Source organism: Cannabis sativa, chromosome 4 (genome assembly GCF_029168945.1).
Source record: "Cannabis sativa cultivar Pink pepper isolate KNU-18-1 chromosome 4, ASM2916894v1, whole genome shotgun sequence".
In the NCBI taxonomy this organism is placed as follows: Eukaryota; Viridiplantae; Streptophyta; class Magnoliopsida; order Rosales; family Cannabaceae; genus Cannabis; species Cannabis sativa.
Genome location: NC_083604.1, coordinates 39712964 through 39719045, shown reverse-complemented (window position 1 = coordinate 39719045; position 6082 = coordinate 39712964). Strand labels below are relative to the sequence as shown.

Below are 6082 nucleotides of genomic sequence, written 5' to 3'. Positions count from 1 at the left end.
CGTGCTAGTGTTCCTTTTGAGTTAGTTCATTCTGATGTTTGGGGTCCTTCTCCTATTTTTTCTCAACCTGGATTCAGGTATTTTGTTACTTTTGTGGATGATTATTCTCGTGTAACTTGGTTATATTTAATGAAAAATTATTCTGAGTTATTTTCTATAATCTGTGCTTTTTGTGCTGAGATTAAAAATCAATTTAATGTATATGTTCATACTTTGAGAAGTGATAATGCCAAAGAGTACACTTCTGCTCAATTTCAATCTTACATGACCTCTAATGGCATGCTTCATGAAACTTCTTGTGTTGATACTGCACCTAAAAATAGTGTCGCAGAACATAAAAACAGACATCTTCTTGAAACTGCACGTGCCCTCTTGTTTCAAATGAAAGTTCCTAAACCTTTTTAGGCCCATGCAGTTTCCACGACATGCTTTCTTATTAATCGCATGCCATCCTCTATCCTTAATGGTGAAATTCCATTTAAAATTATTTTTCCTAATAAGTGATTGTTTCCAGTTGCTCCTCGAGTATTTGGGAGTGTTTGTTTTGCTCGCGATGTCCGCCCATTTTTCACCAAATTAGACCCTAAGGCACTAAAGTGTGTCTTTGTAACGCCCTAAGATTTAGGCACGCTACCCAATATGATTAAGAAACCCTAATCCCCTAAACGGGATTGGTTTTAAAATAAGCGCGGAAATTAAACTTTAAACAAAAATGGAATAAAAATAAACTTGTAATAATTTTAACCTTACAAACAAAAGTTACATGTTTCGGGATCCCAAAAATCATTTTACAAAATATTACAAGTCTTTTCTCCTTAGCCGACCTAAGCGGAAAAATAGAGTTACAAAAGTTTCAACGCTGGTAGACCCCAACCCGCTTGGTCTAGTGTGGCCCGAACATGTACATACATCGCCCAACTCCCATACTCATGGCTGATCAGAGATAGATTTACCCTTTCCTACACAGTAGAGCACCCGTGAGCCAAGCCCAACAAGACAGTAAGATATATCGCTAATCATATATAACTCATCACATAAATAATAATAATAATGCCATTTCATATTTTTCTGTATGACACAGACCTGCGTGTTACGCTCACACACCTATTTATGTCTATGTGGCATAGACCTACGTGTTACGCTCACACGTCTAATTACAATAAGGCCTTAGAACGGTTCATCTCGGTTGTAGTTACCGAGTCTAACCCGATTATGCCTTGAACACATACCCTTTACTTCAATATACATCTATATACATCATGGCATAACAATTACATATTAACAATTCACTTGGGTAATAACCCTAAGCCAATAAACTGCTCACTTTAGAGTAATAACTCTAATCCCGGTTTCTAGTTTCTCATACAAATCATATTCCATATAAGCGCCATTGCGCATATCTCCACGTGCTAACTACTGTCTTACCTGATGTTCCACAAATATGGAGATTCCAAATCCCCGGGTGCTCCTGACCAAGTGCCGGTAATCCTAGTCACAATTTCGGGATACACAAGTATAGGGTTAATCCCAAAATCCAATTCCACAAATTAAAAATTGGGCATTTAAATTCCAGATATTCAGATACATCTCGGAACAAGCTTTCAAACGATATTAAGAACGTCCCAAACGGAGTCCCGAGTCAAAAGTTATGACCAAAACAAAAACCCGAAAAAAATACAATAAGCTGCCAAAAATGGTCGCGGCTACTGGGTTTAAAAACCCAGGAAACCCAGTTTCCAGCCACGAAAATGCATCCAAAAACACAAATTTTCATGCTATATCAACCCACAATCATACCAAACTTTCACCTAACATAAACCAAGTAATTAGAGAGGAATTACACCTAATTCACTCTCCAACAACACCAAAAACCAGCAACTAAAAAATCAGCCTTCAACAATGAATTTCAGCCCCTAAACTCATCCATTTCAACTCAATTCACAACCAAAACTTAAATCCATCAAATAGAATTTTCCAGTAATTAAATCAAAAGCTTAAAACACAATTCATGCATTAAAAATCCAATGGTAAAAACCCCAAAAATTTCAGATTAAACATCATAAACTTCAAAGCTCCAACTTAAGCAAAATCACCAAGAACTTCAAGCTCAAGAACTTGAACTTGAACAATTAATTTCAAAGTTCAATAACAGAATAAAAAAACAATAAAATTCCTTTTAAATTCTGTCTAAACCTAACCCAACATCAATTCAAAAAGATCCAAGTACAAACATGCTCAAATCAACAAGAAAACACCAACATGCATCTCAAGACCATCCCAACCTATTTCATGCTTTTCAACCATAAAATCACAGCAACAAATTCATTAAATTTCAGCAATAGAAAAACTACCTCAAGCTTCAATGCAATGATCAAGCCACAACTCCTCAAACAATTCTTCAATTTTAAGCTTAAATACCAAGCAAATCACTAATTTTTCAACCAAATACAAAGAGAGATAGAGAGAGAGGGAAGGAGGTTGTTTTAGGGTTAAGGTAAATGCAGAAAATGAATTTCATTTTTTTACAAAGAATGCCTTTAGTTGAAAATAAATCCAAAAATACATATTTACCATTTTGCCCCTAGGGCCATTTCTCACATACTCAAACAATTAAGGGCATTGAATTCTTTCATATATAACACATATTTAAATAATTTCAGATTATTCACACATAAATAAAATGCCAATAATTTATCCCAAAATTATATTTCGGCCCTGAACCCGGTTCGGCCCGAAATACCCGATTGTGACTATACCGCGCCAACTTGTCAGAACACACCTGAAAAAGGACACACCAGATATACTATATAATAATATAGTTCATAAGCACATAAATAAATTAAATTCACAGTTTTACCCTTCTCGGGTCAAAATTACTAAAATGCCCCTAGCTCACCAACGGGGTCTTAATATGTCATTTCTCATATTAATTCGCATATAATAAATTATAATATAATATAATTCTACAATAATACTCAATTAACTAGTTAGGGCTTTGCTAATCCATTTCCTTAATTCCAGGGTATTACAATTACCCCCTCCTTATAGAAATTTTGTCCCGAAATTTACCTAAACAACTCTGGATATTTCTGCTGCATATCCGTCTCGAGTTCCCAGGTTGCCTCTTCTACTTTACTATTCCTCCATAACACTTTCACCAGTGCAATTATCTTATTTCTCAAGACTTTCTCCCTTCTGTCAAGTATTTGCACCGGTTGTTCCTCATATGATAAATCTGGTTGTAGTTCCAATGCTTCATAACTCAAGATATGGGACTAATCTGAGACATATTTTTGAAGCATCGAAACATGGAACACTGTTGGGTTTTATGCCCTAAATAAAACTCATTTCAATATAATCAGATTTACTTATTAATATAGATCAGAAATAACATTTAATGTTGCATGGTTCACATGATTTATTTCATGATTATATGTATATAATGTATGAATTCATCTGAAACCCTTTTCACATACTTGATCCTGTTTATTGTGTCGTCAACACATTAGAAAGTAAACATGACTACGTGAATAAAGTTTCCTAGATTTATCAGACATAGGGTTTTCCTGATATGATAATCTACAACAGAGTTTACTTGCATTTGGAGAAGTGCTATGTTCTTTCTAGAGCATTGGTTAAAGTAAAGCTTAGGTTGGATGCATGGAGTATGCATTGGAAGGGACCGATATTGAACTTTGACTTAGATTTATTAAACTTACCGTAATATCTATTCAAGTCAATATCGCCTAGTTGATCCTAGATCAACTGTTCTTAATCCTGTTATGATTAGGCTCAATCTTGAAAGGCTATTCGTGTTCTTTGATTTGTAGTTAAGCCTACTTTTAGGTCAGGGTGATACGTACATTTTGGGAACACGATAGTGCAATTGAGTGGGAGCGCTAGCATAAACATGGAATCTATAGCTTCTATGTGGCAAATAGTAAGCAAAGGATGATCTCCTTCGAGCTTGACCAAACGAACATAAATGGTGGAGTACTCATTTCACATAAGCTGAAATATCATTTATACGGGGTTAAGTGTTTTAAGGAATAAATACATTGTAGGGTGTAACGGTAATCTAATCCCTTTACAGTGTAGATCATTCATATAGAGGATCATTGATCAAATTAGGATTATAACAATGGATAACTAATGATGTGTCTATATGGTGGAACATATAGAGCATTCTATATAACTGAGAGTGCAATTCTAAGTTCTATGCGTGGATTCAACGAAGAATTAATAAGTTAGTGAATTTTAGTGCTAAATTCTTGATCTACTTATTGGAAGCTCGGTTATATAGACCCATGGTCCCGGCACTAGTTGAGATAATATTGCTTGTAAGACTCATATAATTGGTTTTGATTAATCAATTATAATTCTCAAATTAGACTATGTCTATTTGTGAATTTTTCACTAAGTAAGGGCAAAATTGTAAAGAAAGAGTTTTAGGGGCAAATTTGTTAATTATGATACTTTGTATGGTTCAATTAATAAATATGATAAATGGCAATATTATTTAATAATTATTTATAGTTATTAAATAGTTAGAATTGGCATTTAAATGGTTGAATTAGAAAATTGGCATTTTTGAGAAAATCAGATGCAGAAAAGATAAAACTGCAAAATTGCAAAAAGTGAGGCCCAAATCCACCTTGCATGGCCGGCCACTTTTGTAGGGTTTTCCCTCTGATGTTTTCATTATTTTAATGCCAAATAATTCAAACCTAACCCTAGTGGAATGCTATAAATAGATAGTGAAGGCTTCAGGAAAATTACACTTTTCTTCTGACACTTCTGATTCAGAAAAACTGAGCCTCTCTCTCTCCCTATCTTTGGCCGAACCCACTTTCTCTTTCTTCTTCCTTCAATTTTGAAAATCCTTAGTGTATGAGTAGTGCCCACACACAGCAAGTGATACCTCAATCATAGTGAGGAAGATCGTGAAGAAAGATTTTCAGCAAGAAGGAGTTTCAGCATCAAAGATTCAGAGAAAGAGATCCAGGTTCAGATATTGATAATGCTCTGCTACAGAAAGGAATCAAGGGCTAGATATCTGAACGGAAGGAGTCATATTATTCCGCTGCACCCAATGTAAGGTTTCCTAAACTTTATATGTGTTTAATTTATTGTTTTAGAAAGTTCTTATTTAGGATGTTAATAAACATACTTGTGAGTAGATCTAAGATCCTGGTAAAATAATTCCAACAAACACATCATGTACAGGTGCCAGCGCTGGGGGCATAGCCAACCTGTACGCTACTTGCCCTATCCTCTCAAGGATATTAAAAGGTCCAATGAACCTGGGGCTAAGTTTTCCTTTCTTACCAAAGAGCTTGATGCCTTTCATCGGCGATATTCGGAGAAACACCATGTCCCCGATCTGAAAATAAATATCCCGTCGCTTTGGGTCAGCATAACTCTTTTGTCTGCTCTGAGCCGCGAGCATTCGCGCTCTAATTTTATCAACTGCCTCACTTGTTCTCTGAACAGCCTCGGGACCCAAGAACTTTCTTTAACCTACCTCATCCCAGTGAATAGGTAATCTACATTTTCTTCCATATAAAAGCTCATACGGGGCCATCCTGATTGTTGCCTGATAGCTGTTGTTGTACGAGAACTCAATCAGGGGAACGTACTTTACCCATGATCCTTCAAAGTCAAGAACACATGCCCGTAGCATGTCTTCTAAGATCTGAATAGTCCTCTCGGATTGTCCATCCGTCTGAGGATGAAATGCTGTGCTAAACTTTAACTGAGTTCCCATAGCTCGATGTAGACTCTCCCAAAATCTTGATGTGAATTTCGGATCTCTATCCGAAACAATGGACTTTGGGACACCATGAAGACGAACAACTTCTCTAACATATAACTCAGCATACTGATCAATGGAGAAGTTCGTTCGAACAAGCAAAAAGTGCGCTGACTTTGTAAACCTGTCCACTATGATCCATACAGAGTCGAACTGTCCCGTGGTTCTCGGCAAGCCTACCACAAAGTCCATAGTAATGTCTTCCCATTTCCACTCTGGGATATTCAATGGCTGCAGCAACCCTGCAGGCCTCTGATGTTCAGCCTTCAC

At 36.2% G+C, this 6082-nt stretch overlaps 1 long non-coding RNA gene across 1 annotated transcript; it reads right to left on the bottom strand.

Moving 5' to 3' along the window:
• Window positions 1–729: 729 nt before the first annotated feature.
• On the bottom strand, window positions 730–2459 carry LOC133036491 (uncharacterized). The gene is made up of 2 exons (XR_009687119.1): window positions 2352–2459; window positions 730–959 (listed from the first exon to the last, which is right to left on the bottom strand). It is a non-coding gene; the product is annotated as an uncharacterized LOC133036491 (long non-coding RNA).
• Between the last annotated feature and the right edge of the window lie 3623 nt (window positions 2460–6082).